At 43.2% G+C, this 14,782-nt stretch overlaps 1 protein-coding gene across 1 annotated transcript in view; it reads right to left on the bottom strand.

Annotated features, from left to right (window-relative positions):
* Positions 1 to 14,340, bottom strand: part of POU6F2 (POU class 6 homeobox 2) — a 226,332-nt gene extending 211,992 nt beyond the window's left edge. Inside the window, exons 1-2 of the mRNA XM_069958441.1 lie at positions 14,293 to 14,340; positions 13,609 to 13,678 (exon numbers count right to left, since the gene is read on the bottom strand). The gene's annotated coding sequence lies outside the window, so the exon portion shown is untranslated. The remainder of the gene's footprint in view (positions 1 to 13,608; positions 13,679 to 14,292) is intronic.
* Between the last annotated feature and the right edge of the window lie 442 nt (positions 14,341 to 14,782).

Genomic DNA, 14,782 nt, shown 5'->3' with positions numbered 1-14,782 from the left:
GAGCCGCATGTCTATTTTTTCCCACGGCCGGAGTTTCACCCGCACATTTACAGCCGCATAAAAAATACAGCCGCACAGTTACAGCGTGTGAAACCAGCCTTAAACTTAATTAAAACAATAGGTCATTTTCTGGTGACACCTTGTTTCAAAATTGGGTTTGGGCAAGTGTGGTGGTACACAGTTTTTCATGGATGATATATGACAATTTACTGGGAGGGTTTAGTGGGGATGTATTACACTCAACAGTAACTACTGTATATTAGGGCATCAAACTGTTAATGTAATCTAAAAGGGTCTGTCTTAGTGACAGGTTCTCTTTAAGAAGAAGACATTATTCCTCATCCACATATGATTGACCCATTCGTGTTGACATACCTCTGGTTTCTTTTGTCCTGTACTGGTTTTGTACATGTTATTTTTACCCTTTTATTTAAACATTTTTTATCTTATACTCAACTCATCTTCTCATAACCATCATGTAAATAGAGAGAGTTTACATACATTTACACATTGGATAATAACATGAATCCGCTTGTCTTTGTAAGGCTCTTTCTAACAAAATCTTATTCATCTTCTTGTTTCATGCTCAATGATAAATTAATTCCAGCATCGTCTTCCATTGTCATTGTCACCATGGCAGACAGCTGTTTACTGTCATAGTGTCTTACTTTTATGTTACCGGCTCCTTTGACTATCATAGTTCTTAATATGGTTTACTTAACAATGGGAGAAAATGTATCAATGCAAACTGTTCATAGCTACTACTCTTATTCTTATTCATTTCAGAGAGCCCTTGGTTCCAGCACACTGTGCATACAATAAGGGGTTAAAAAGTACCATAAATATAAATTAAAGTAAATGACGGATTGAAACAGAGGAATGGACAACCCTACCCACAAGGGCTTACTAACTGCTAGTCATCTAACAACTTCAGACTTGGTTTGAAAAAATGATGTTTGCTTTACTCATGGAATCTCACATATTTTAAGGGGTAAACAATTTGTGGCCCCACTGGTTAATCTTCCCCCAACATACTGATGTTTCTGGCAAATGGAGAAGATGGTTGGCACCAAAAACACAGTCCAGCAATACACAATGGCAATACGGATAAAATCCACCAGCCCCGTGGGGTGCTACTATACAAAAGCAAAGTCTAAGTATATGGTAGTAGAGTAAGAGATAGAGCACTCACCACTTAGTAGCTTTCTTTATTTCATAAACTGTGTACAGCTAGGGAGGGAGGAAGGATGGTGTAGGGGCAGGCACTGTCCAGGACAGCTGTTTCTCATCTGATTAGACACTTCTCCCGATGGAAAAACCATCTAATCAGACGAGAAACAGCTGTCCCGGAGAGTGTGTGCCCCTACACCATCCGTCCTCCCTCCCTAGCTGTACATGGTTTATGAAATAAAGAAAGCTACTAAGTGGTAAGTGCTCTATCTCTTTCTCTTCTACCATATACTGATGTTTCTGCTTCCCATCACTTAAGTAGGAAAAGATCAAACTGTGACACATTTTTACCTCATACCGCTATTGATTTCCAAAATTAAATGCTCGAAAAAAAATCTCTGATCACTGCAGATCCGACTTCTCTAACAATCAGTTGCTATGGCCAATGGGAAGCCGTGTCAGGCTATACACTTTCCCTGCAGCTCCCAGTGTATCTGAAATGTAGTATTACATCAATTTATTACATCAAATGAATGACCTGACCATGTAATTCTTGGTTCCTGGGGGGTAAGGGTTTAGCAGGGATCCCACCATGCAATGCCTTTATGCCATAATAAGACATACAGACAGTAGTTGCCTTGCCTTTTTTGCTATATATAATGATACATGAAATAAATGAATTTAGTTTAGATATGTGTGGTATCCTACCACGTGTGTCGCAGTTGTATACACACCTCGCAAAAGTCTGTACTTATTGCACTGTTGTGGTAATGAAAGTAATACAGTTGTGGTAATGAAAGTAGTACAAAGGTTTCACCACTTGATGTTGCTGTATTGTATATGTGTACAGTGGTACCTCGGTTCTCAAACTGCTTGGAACTCAAACTGTATTTTCAAAAAAAGTTTGCTTTGGTTCTCAAATTCTTGCTCGGTTCTCAAAAACGTTTTTGCGAGCATGGATGGTGGGTTGTACATGGTGAGTTTAGCACTGGTGAGGCTTCACATACAGCACTGTATAAGATTGCCTGAGTGCATATACAGTACAGTAGTAGTACAGTCAGTGTACCACCATCTCTCATCCATTACAGTGCTGGGGTGGGGGGGGACTTTATACAGTAAAGGATGAGTAAGGAGTTGGTGACTACTGTACTATAATTGCTGGTTTTGTTGAATGTTTCTTGTATATAATGTACTGTACAGTATAGTGCTGTTATGTACTGTACTGTAAAAAATAAACTGGGCAATTATCAATGTAATATATGGCTACTGTAGGTAATTACTGGTGGCTGCTGGAACCAATTAAACACACATACATTATTTCCTATGGGAAAACACTGCTCGGTTCTCAAACTGCCTTCCGGAATCAATTAAGTTCGAGAACCGAGGTACCACTGTATTTGGAAGCCACACAGCTGGAGGATGTAAAGGATGTTCTTTCTCTATGTGTTACCAGAATCTGAAGACCAGCAATAATCTGTCTTTCTTCTCTCCAATCACCTCTCTCCTTATTTATTAGCACAGTACTACATGGGTTGGGACTCTCGCTGCATGCTCCTCTCTACTACTCCGCTTCTTCGTATCACTCAGCACTACTCAGTCAGCACAACTATATCCTACACTGCATTTCTACTACAGATCCGGTTGCTGTATTATCATGTATTTATTCGGAACTATTGTCACGTGTATTTTCGATAACCCCCCTTCCTGTTTTGTTTTCAGTTTTTCCTGCTAACTGGCAGTTTTGCTAGCATTTTCTCATATTAGTGAAAATGACTATAGGCATTTTTATCATTTAACCATTTGATGACCAGGCAATTTTTTATTTTGTACCTTTGTTATTTTCCTCCTTGTGCTTAAAAGGCCATAGAGCTTGCATTTTTTTTTACCTACAGGCCCACACAATCCCTTATTTTTTGCGACACTAATTTTTCTTTGCAGAGACAGACTAAAAATCACCATTGCTTACTGTGTGAGATAAAGAATGTGATAATTTAATAGGTTGGTCGATTCCCCATGCTGCAATAGCAAATATGTTTTTTTTAAATATATATTATTTAGTTTTATTTTTAAAAGGGGGGTGATTTAAACTTTTATTATGGGTTGGGATTTTTATTAATAAAAAAAAAAGCTTGTAGTCCCCGGGGGACTTCTATAATAATTCCACTGATCTCTCATAGAGATCAATGCCGTACATATGTATGGCACTAATCTATGAGATCAGTGCTTGATTGTTATGGGCTGCTGGAGCCTATAATAGTTGAATGTCAAGCTGGGATCAGCATCATTGTAGCGCTGACCGCCAACCCCGCCAGAAGGACAGATCGCCCCTCCGCGATCACATTGCGTGGAGGCAATCCGACAACTAGACCACTGGGGTTTGGGCTTTACTAGCATTTAAATGCAGCTGTCAGTTGTGACAACTGTATTTAAATCATCAATTAGCTGGGCGCAGCAAACAGACTGACATGACCCCTCTATGAACCCCCCTCCTAACGGTGCCAGGATGTATTGGTATGCTCTGAGTCATCAATGGGTTAAGTACAAGTCATGTGATTCATTTATCATGTTAAGAGTTTAGGACTTCTGGGGGGGGGGAATCTAATATGTACTTAGACATGAAGTGGGGCATTTTTTTTAAACCCATTCCCCCAATATGACAACCGAGGATGAAAAGCAGGGAGTTCTTGCATATTGACATCCCCATCATGCTTTTCCTGCCTCCCTCCATTGTCCCTAAAGGCAATTGGGTGGTTGGAGGTGGCTGCCGCACATTGCCTCCTCCTGCCGCAACTGCCCAGAAAGGAGCTGCACTCCCCCCTGGGCAGTTTATGTGGCATGACTACCTTTCTTAGAAAAAGAGAATTTTAAATAAAAAAAAATGTAAATTTTTCTAATTTTCATGCAAATTTTAAAGGTCTTTTTTTTTTTTTAATATAGCGTGTTTAATTGAGCGTATCAAGAAATGTTTACCGCAAACATAAAGAGGAATATGCAACGGGAAAAAAAATCTCAGAATCACCACAATAGTAAAAAACTTCACAATGTAATTACTACATACAGTGAGACAGGATAGATTTAAAAAAAAATAGGCCTTTGGCATTAAGGCCAAATCAGGCTGCGGAGGCAAGGGGTTAAAATCGGCATACTTAAATTAGGCCCTGTCCCCATTCACCCCAACTATTAGGTAAATTAGACGTGACCTGAGCCGGGGTGAATTTCTGCCATGATTTACACCTGCTAGCAGGTATAAAACTGGGTAAATCAGGCAAGTGGGGGTTCCATCTGGCTGCAGTGTTTTTGACCCAAGTCTTGTGCCAAATTTGACATTTCAGCCACACAATTTTGCCTTTTTATCTTTGGCAAAGTAGATTTTTTAATTAAAAAACCGCACAAACTTTTTAAAAAATTTATTATATCAAATAATCAATTAATATAATGACTTGCACTGAAAAAAATAACAATGATAAACTGCTTTGTGCATCCTAAGGCTATGTTCACACTACATAAGTTACGTATTAATCCTGGCCGATTTGCTACAACGGCTGTGATTACTACATAATTTTCATAGTGCTGCACTCTACGGAATCCCGTCTGGAGTGTATACACATAGGGGGACATTTATTAAGTCCGGCGTTTTTTACGCCGGACTTATAAATGTCCCTGCATCTCCGGCGCTTTGGAGATTTATGTAGAGGCAGACTGCCTCTACATAAATACCGTGCGCGTCGGTGCGCACAGCCGAAAACCTATGCCACCTGAAAGGTGGAGTAGGTTTTCGGCGTATCTTTGAGTTGAAAAAATGATAAATCGCGTGGACTCTGAGTCCGCGCCCCTTCCACACCCCCACCCCGCGTGAAGTGCCGATATGCGAATATTTTATTTGCAAATCGGCCATTTGCGAATAAAATGAATCGCATATCGGCACTTTACGCCGAAAATCATCAGTACGCCGGATGATGCATGTCCCCCATAGTATACACTCTGTCCAGGATCCCTAGCGCCGCAGCAAGAAACTGACATGTCAGTTTTCTGTGGCCGCTATTCAGTGAATAGAAAACCTGTGCGCCCGCATTCAGCAGGAGTGAAAATCATCCGGCTGGTACTGCCATTGTGTGCAATGACAGGTTTTCATGGCCTAAAACTTGAAGTGGCTTAAAAAAATAGAATATTTCCTATATAATATGGCTTTAAAAATTGCAATGTAGTTCCTGTAAAAGCGATGTGTGTGACAACAACCTTAGGCCTTATTTAGATGTTCTGTGTTCCAAGGATAACACAGACGTGGAAGGCCTGTAGTGGAATTTCCCTGCACACCAGCATCTCCAATTGCGCGGCGCTATAATGAAGCAGCCACATGGCTGTGTCATTACAGTGCCACATGGGTGGGGATTCCACAGAACGTGTGAGTAAGGCCTTAAACCATCGCTGCCACATAGCACAATGAAACCCAAAGGAAGTGCACAATGGCTGCATGATTGTTTTGATAAGACTTTGGCATTACTAGTAAAACTGTGAAAACAATGGCAACTACATGTAGACTCCTTTTTTTCTGTATTGCACTTTTTTTTTTTAACTTTTAAGCAGTGTAAGGAATTGAGTGCAAAAGGAGAGAATAGTATATAAAATATTTCTACTCCTTTTTCTTGCTCCGAATTTTTCCTAATTTTAGCATCAAAAATTACACAAAAAACTGTTAGTTGTGAAATGGCTTTCCCTATGATCATTGTCATTGCCTAGTAAAGTGTAAAGCCTAATGGGATTACCCAAACAAATATTAGACTACTAGCACCCCCCACCAATCAGCTGTTTAAAGGGGCCATGCTGTAAAAGGTACTACAGTATTGTCTTTTTTCACTTGAACGGACAGAGCTGCAGTGCTTTGCGCTATCACTACTAAAAGTATAGCATTGCTGGTATGAGTGCTTGTAAACATTGGAGAAGTTTGAGCACTTTAAAGCCATTAAAGCAGCACCTTTAAGACCTTATTTTATATTATTATTATTATTTAGATAATCATTACTAAGCTAAAAATCAATGTTAATTTGTTGGAGCTTATATAATCTACAGCCCAGCAATATTGTAAGTGATAACATGAAATGAATCACATAATAGCAGACTTAGAGAATAACCGGTCAGTCAATATAATCAATATCATTTTTTGCACACAAGTATGTTAATATATTGTATTTATTTGCCTGCATGACACATACTTATATATAATGACATACAGAATGAATAAAAATATAAATTATGATAAGCATGAAATACTAAATCTAGCCACACACATAATGTGTATAGGGGTCTCCTGACTCCCAAAAGCTGATGCTAGGGGAATAAAGGGATTGGCATGATGGACTTTAACATGTTGAGTCCCTTGTTTTTCTGGGAATTAACCATTGTCAGAGTGGTCTGCTACTAACTTATTATTTACCACTACAAAACAAGGCTCTCCAACTCCATCTCCACATCTCCAATGTGATTGAATAATATGGACAACAAGGTGAGTTTTTTGACATTGAAAAATGTAATGTCTATGTATTTGGCTGCCCCTGTACCATCTTTGATATCTTCTGGACATTGACAGTGCATATGTGTATGCAGCCTCGGACTGGGCCACCGGGGAGCCGGGGAAACCCCCGGTGGGCCCCTCCCCCTTCCTCCCTATTGGTGGGCCCCTTAACAGGAGGCTTCCCGTTTATTTGCTCAAGGCCCCATATGCCGTACATTTCTCCCTGCAGCTGCAGAGGCCTGTCACCTGGTCACTGCCTCTGTATATGTATATGTATGAGGTGTATGGGCCGGGCAGTGACCATGGTGACAGGCAGCAGTGTAATGTGGAGCGCGGTGTCTCTCTCCTCTCCCGGCCCCTCCCCCACCTCCTCCTCTCTGGCTGCTCAGTGAGGACACAGCCGGAGGGGAGAGGGCCCCCTGCAGCAGCTATGACAGGTGGCCTGTAACAGAAGGCCTCCTGCTGGGTGATGTCTCTGCATGTGGAGCTCCCCCAGAGCAGACAGGCCTCCAGTATCCAGCTCTCCAGTCGGGACAGAAGGGGAGGGCAGTAGGGATTGTCTGCACACACCATGCAGCTCTCTGATCCCTCCACATACATCTCCTGCACACCTGTCCTGCTCTTCATGAAGGGTGAGTGTGCTTATGTGTGTGCAAATATGTGTGTTATGTCAACATTATGTAGGATGGTGTGTAAATGTGTAAGGGCTGAACTGGGAGGTGAAGGTTCTCTCCACTACAGCTAATACTTTTCCCAATATACTATACTAGTGCTATGTGTCAGCAATACAACTACTACCCTCAATATACTATACTAGTGCTATGTGTCAGCAATACAACTACTACCCTCAATATACTATACTAGTGCTATGTGTCAGCAATACAACTACTACCCTCAATATACTATACTAGTGCTATGTGTCAGCAATACAACTACTACCCTCAATATACTATACTAGTGCTATGTGTCAGCAATACAACTACTACCCTCAATATACTATACTAGTGCTATGTGTCAGCAATACAACTACTACCCTCAATATACTATACTAGTCCTATGTGTCAGCAATACAACTACTACCCTCAATATACTATACTAGTGCTATGTCAGCAATACAACTACTACCCTCAATATACTATACTAGTCCTATGTGTCAGCATGTAGTTGTATAGCTGTGTCAGCACTAGTATAGTATATTGGGGATAGTAGTTGTATGGCTGTGTCAGCACTAGTATAGTATATTGGGGATAGTAGTTGTATGGCTGTGTCAGCACTAGTATAGTATATTGGGGATAGTAGTTGTATGGCTGTGTCAGCACTAGTATAGTATATTGGGGATAGTAGTTGTATGGCTGTGTCAGCACTAGTATAGTATATTGGGGATAGTAGTTGTATGGCTGACATAGCACTAGTATAGTATATTGGGGATAGTAGTTGTATGGCTGTGTCAGCACTAGTATAGTATATTGGGGATAGTAGTTGTATGGCTGACATAGCACTAGTATAGTATATTGGGGATAGTAGTTGTATGGCTGACATTGCACTAGTATAGCATATTGGGGATAGTAGTTGTATAGCTATGTGTCAGCAATACAACTACTATCCTCAATATACAATGCTAGTGCTATGTGTCAGCAATACAACTACTATCCTCAATATACAATGCTAGTGCTATGTGTCAGCCATACAACTACAAGTACTACCCCCATAATACTATACTGTGTGTGTGTCAGCTATACTACAGCTACCCCCAACATACTATACTGTGTGTGTGTGTGTGTGTCCGCCATACTACTGCTACCCCCAACATATTATATTGTGTGTGTCCGCCATACTACTGCTTCCCCCAACATACTATACTGTGTGTCTGCCATACTACTGCTACCCCCAACATACTATACCGTGTGTGTGTGTGTGTCCGCCATACTACTGCTACCCCCAACATACTATACTGTGTGTCAGCCATACTACTGCTACCCCCAACATACTATACTGTGTGTGTGTGTGTGTGTGACCGCCATACTACTGCTACCCCAACATACTATACTGTGTGTCCACCATACTACTGCTACCCCCAACATACTATACTGTGTGTCAGCTATACTACTGCTACCCCCAACATACTATACTGTGTGTGTGAGCCATACTACTACTAACTCTAACTACTTTAATAAAAACAAAAAAAGGGGAAAAATTGGCATCATCGCATGTGTAATTGCACTATTAAATTATCACCTTCCTAAACTCGCATGGTATACAGTGTTTGCAAAAAAAAAAAAAAAAAAAAACAAGTAATGCAGTGGTACCTTGGTTTAAGAGTAACTTGGTTTAGGAGCGTTTTGGTTTAAGAGCTCACAGTTTTTCAAAATTGTGACTTGGTGTAAGAGCTCCCTGTACTGGGTGGGAGGGGGAGTGGGGGAGGGGCATGGTCTGCATAGCGGGGTCTACAGCACTGTACTCTGACCCAGGAAGTCTCCCTCACCTTCCAATCATAGCAGATCCACTCCAGGCTGGGGCTTACATCAGGGGACAGGACTGTGGGGGTAATCTCTCCATAGCTGTAACCCCTCTCTCCCGGGGACAGAGAGCGCTGCATGTATGTGCCCACATCTGTCCTGCTCATTCCTTCATGCTCCCTGCAGTCTCTGTCCGCCCTTGTGTTTCCCATCCTCTCCATTACTGTACAGTAACTTATATATCACATATTCTGCTGTTTCTGAATGTTTGTTTCATCTGTTTTACATGTTATTCAGAATAATAAATCATTATTTTGGGGTGTGGAACCAATTGTCTGCATTTCTATGATTTCTTATGGGAAAATTTGCTTTGGTATAAAAGAGTGGATTTGGAATACAAGCACAGTCCTGGAACGAATTATGCTCGTAATCCAAGGCACCACTGTACATGCAAACACGGTACCGAAAAGCTGCAGACCATGGTGCACAAAAATAACTCTCAGACAGCCCTACAGGTTGAAAGATTAAAAAAGTTATGGCAATCAGAATACAGCAATTTTGAACAGTCTTAAAATTGGGGAGCATTATATCTGCAGTCGGGGGGGGGGGGGGCAGCATTATATTGAATTATTATGGGGGTTATATGCTAAGTACCGAAATGGTATCAAGTATCAAAATAAAAAAGTTGGTATTGGTATTAAACTCAAAAATTGGGTTTCGTGACATCACTAATGTATATAATGGCATGCACTGTATGTTATACACATGTGTGATGTGTGTGCGTATATATATATGTGTGTGTGGGGGGGGTGGGTGTATATATGATGTCATGCTTTTTGTGCATTAGGTCCTCCTGTTCACATGAAAAAAATGTTCTGAGGGTGCCTTAACACACACTGGATCTGCAGCGGATGATTTGATTTGGAGCCTCTTCATAGAGGGCAGGGAATTCCCACCCACTGGGGGCGGGCCGGTTGACCTCCAGTGCTTCAGCACGGCCTGGTACCGCTGGATAGAATGGCGCCATACACAGGAACCGGGCCGCGGTTCCTCATGACGGCGCCGTTCTATCGGTGTGTTAAATTCAGGAGGATGTACCTGGTGGTACATCCTCTTTAAAGGGGTGTTCTCACCTGCTAACATGCAGCACACAGCAGTGAACTGAATTTCTGCAGACGAGAAATTCCCTTTAAAAAAAAAAAAAACATTCTAAACATTCTATGCTGTTTGCATATGGTGCCACTAAACGATTGCATATGTGACTGGCAATGTGCATGCATCGTTGGTAACATACACGGGTTTATGCAAAGTCGCTGTACTAATGTTAAAGGTTTGGCGCTGGTTGTGTCTTTGTATGTAGGGTGGGCCCCTAGAATCAGTTTCCCTGGTGGGCCCAAGGTACCCAGTCCGACACTGTGTGTATGTGAAAGGAGGTACCCGCACTGATCTGCTGAAAAAAGGATATATCACAGGGATCCAATAGTGTTTTTTATTTACTGGCACAAACACATGTGCGCCACATATCAACCTACAAATGGAGAGTATTCTTTATCCTTAAAGCGCAAAAAAAAATATTTTTTCTATTTATTTCTAGGCAGCCTACACCAATTTCAGCAATTCATAGTAATAAGCAAAATGGAACCGTTTTTTAAATACATGTACTGTAGAACAGGGCCGTCTTAACAGCATTATGGGCCCCTGGGCAGAGGTGCGAATTGGGCCCCACCCCCCGAGGCCGCCACCATCAAAACCCCCCATCTTTGCAACCCCCCCCTCAGCCAGTACAATTATGTACAATAAAAAATACAAATTATTGTTAACATAAACTTTAATTCACAACACAGTCTTTCAGTAGTGCAAAAACAAAAAATAACCGTGCGTGCCGCACCAAACCAGACCAGGTTGGCTTCAAAGTATCCAAAAAACGCAATGGAGACAGCACTTCCAACAGCAATCTGCAGGGTAACATGTCTCATATATACAGAGGGGCAACAACATGACTATTATATATGAGAACCATGTTGTCTCCTTGTATGTATACTGTATAATACAATATACAGGGAAACAACATGGCTTATATATACAGAGGGGCAACAACATGACTATTATATTATGTATGAACCATGTTGTTTCCCTGTATTCTGTATACAGGGAAACAACATGGTACATATATAATAGTCATGTTGTTGCTCCTCTGTCTATATGAGACATGTTGTTTAGCCCTTCTCTATATATATATGCCAGATAACAAGCAACAAATATTACCACCGCATACTGACTAACACCACCGCTGCTACTGACTAATCCACTGTACACAGATCACTATCACCTCATCCAGTCATATAGAGGTACCCAGCTCTACACAGGTTCTGTACACCATATACATTACAGTGCAGATACATCAAGTGACTCACAGGGGACGTCTTCTCTGATCAGAGTTCTTCCCTTTTCATCTTCTTTTACATTTGCCCTGTGCCTTTATGAGAACTTCTCTGAGCCACGAATCCACAGAATCTGCCAGACAGACATATTAGGCTCCACACTCTGTCACCATCCTCATCTCTCTACACACTGCACATCTGTACTGGCCCCTTATAGATGGCTCCCCCTGTATCCCCCCCTTATAGATGGCTCCCCCTGTATTACCCCCTTATAGATGGCTCCCCCCTGTATCCCCCCTTATGGATGGCTCCCCCTGTATCCCCCCCCTTATAGATGGCTCCCCCTGTATCCCTCCCTTATAGATGGCTCCCCCTGTATCCCCCCCCCTTATAGATGGCTCCCCCTTTATCCCCCCCCCCGTATAGATGGCTCCCCCTGTATTACCCCCTTATAGATGGCTCCCCCTGTATTACCCCCTTATAGATAGCTCCCCCTGTATTACCCCCTTATAGATGGCTTCCCCCTGTATCCCCCCCCTTATAGATGGCTCCCCCCTGTATCCCCCCCTTATAGATGGCTCCCCCTGTATTCCCCCCGTATAGATGGCTCCCCCTGTATTACCCCCTTATAGATGGCTCCCCCTGTATTACCCCCTTATAGATGGCTCCCCCCTGTATTACCCCCTTATAGATGGCTCCCCCTGTATTACCCCCTTATAGATGGCCCCCCCCTGTATCCCCCCCCTTATAGATGGCTCCCCCCTGTATCCCCCCCCCCCGTATAGATGGCTCCCCCCTTTATCCCCCTCTATAGATGGCTCCCCCGTATTCCCCCCTTATAGATGGCTCCCCCCTGTATCCCCCCCTCGTATAGATGGCTCCCCCCTGTATCCCCCCTATAGATGGCTCCCCCTGTATCACCCCCTCGTATAGATGGCTCCCCCCTGTATCCCCCCCTATAGATGGCTCCCCCCTGTATCCCCCCTATAGATGGCTCCCCCCTGTATCCCCCCTATAGATGGCTCCCCCGTATTCCCCCTTATAGATGGCTCCCCCGTATTCCCCCCCTATAGATGGCTCCCCCGTATTCCCCGCTTATAGATGGCTCCCCCGTATTCCCCCCTTATAGATTGCTCCCCCCTGCAAAGCAGATAAAAAACAAACAAACACCCAACTCACCTACCAGTGCTCCCCCGTCGCTGCTTCCTCTCCTCTTCTGCCCCCGGCTGATGCGTCGCTCCCCGGGGGATTCTCCGGGAGCGCACACATCCGGAAGCTCAGTGTGCGCCCAGGCCGGGACTTCCGGTACAGGAAGCCCCAGCGACGCGCACTGAGGTTCCTGATGGGTGCGCTCCCGGAGAATCCCCCAGGGAGCGACGCATCAGCCGGGGCCGGATTTCCTCCTGCGACCGCAAGCAAGAAAGTGCTTGCGGTCGTAAGAGAAGGGGAAGGGGGGCGCGCAGGGCCGTCTTACCCATTGGGCATGGGAGGCGGCTGCCCGGGGACCCTTGCGTCCTAGGGGGCCCCTGCCCGCTGTCACAGCGGGCAGGGGCCCCCTAGGACGCAAGGGCCCCCGGGCAGCCGCCTACCATGCCCAATGGGTAAGATGGCCCTGCTGTAGAATGAAATGTATTTGGCTCTGAGTTACTTGTTCAATCCAGTCCTGCACTCCTGGAAATCCGTACTCTGCCTAAGCAGCAGCTTTGTACGGATTCTCCAATAGGTCCACCCCAGTACCGCCCCCCTCCCTTTATTCCCGCCTCTTCACTGGACAGCAAGAACCACAGCAGCACGGGAACATCTCTCCTGGGCACTGTGGTCCTCTTTGGTATTGGGGCTCATCTGCAGGCTTCTGTGTAGGCAAGTGGGCACATAGACTTCTATGCTACGAGTTTGAAAATTTGCAAAGCTATCAAAATGAATTTCCGGCTGCTTCGCTCATCTCTAGTTACATACCATACTATGCCTTTTAACCAGCGTGTCAGACACTAGGTCATCATTCCAGGCTGATGACTGCTCAGAAGGAAATTGATATATATACTGTATATATAATTTTTTTTTTATGTATATACGTTCATGTACATGTACTTACCTTTTTACCTTCTTGGGCTTGAATATAAAATTCTAATCTGAACAAGGCAACATTATGCCAAGGTAGTGGTCTGTAAAGGAGTGCAAGAATCCATTTAACACATAAGGAAACACCAGTATTAAAATAATAATAATAATAATAATAATAATAATAATAATAATAATAATAATAAAAGATGGGTGGGGGCTCCTTACAGATTTCCTATTTGGACTCAAGAACAGATTATTCTATTCTGTCCTTCAAAAGTAACTAAGACTTTTAGGCATGAGAAGAAATATCATTACTGTTTTTTCTATACATTGGTCTGCAGAAAAAAGATATGGATAACACAGAAATCAGCACCGATGGGTTTGAATAATAGTAAGCATACCTGCTACCTTCACACTAGAAGAATTAAGGTCCTTTTACACAGTCCGATTATCATAAATGAACATTCCTAGGAACCTTCATTCATCCGATAATTGGTCTGCTCGACGGCTGTTTTGATCTTTTGTGTGGTGGTAAAATCTTTGTGATCGGTCGCACCTCTCTGTGTAAACTGATAATAATGTATTTAAACGGCCACACAAAAGATACAGTGATCGTTTATGCAGCTGCTCGATAAATCACACCTTACTACAAGGGAGCACCAATCTCACAGATTGGCGCGTATTTCATGTGTAGGAGATTTCATTGTAACTGTACCTGCAATTCTTTATTTTGGCCACAAGATGCCACTGTTGAGCATTAACATTAAGTACAAGTGACTTGTCTCATGTCTGTGACATCACTAACGGTCTTTTCGTTGTCAAGGAGAGAGCGGCCATTTTTCACTGTGAGCTGTTGGTGAAGATCCTGATCCATCCAAGCTGGGAATCGGTTTTCTGGGACTTCTAGTTGCGGTGCAGATCAGCTGTTGTTGCTGGCGATTGGATCCTCTGTGAGTTGGATCGTGCTGCTGTGAACAGTGGTCGCCATCTTGGGACTGGATGTTGGCAAAGGAGCTTTTCATCTGGACACAGTGAGACAGTAGCGTGCACGCCAACGTATGAGAGCCTACAAGTAGTTAGTTAGGTTTCTTGTTCGTATTAGGCCACAAGCCTTTCTCCACAGAACACACGTGTGGGACTCATATACCACAGCATTGCCTATCTCACAATATTCTCGGCCGATTGTTGTCTAATTGTCAAATTGG

The sequence above is a fragment of the Dendropsophus ebraccatus genome, chromosome 2, assembly GCF_027789765.1.
Source record: "Dendropsophus ebraccatus isolate aDenEbr1 chromosome 2, aDenEbr1.pat, whole genome shotgun sequence".
Lineage (NCBI taxonomy): Eukaryota > Metazoa > Chordata > Amphibia > Anura > Hylidae > Dendropsophus > Dendropsophus ebraccatus.
The sequence above is the reverse complement of the archived record's forward strand: the minus strand, read 5'-3'. Positions and strand labels throughout refer to the sequence as shown.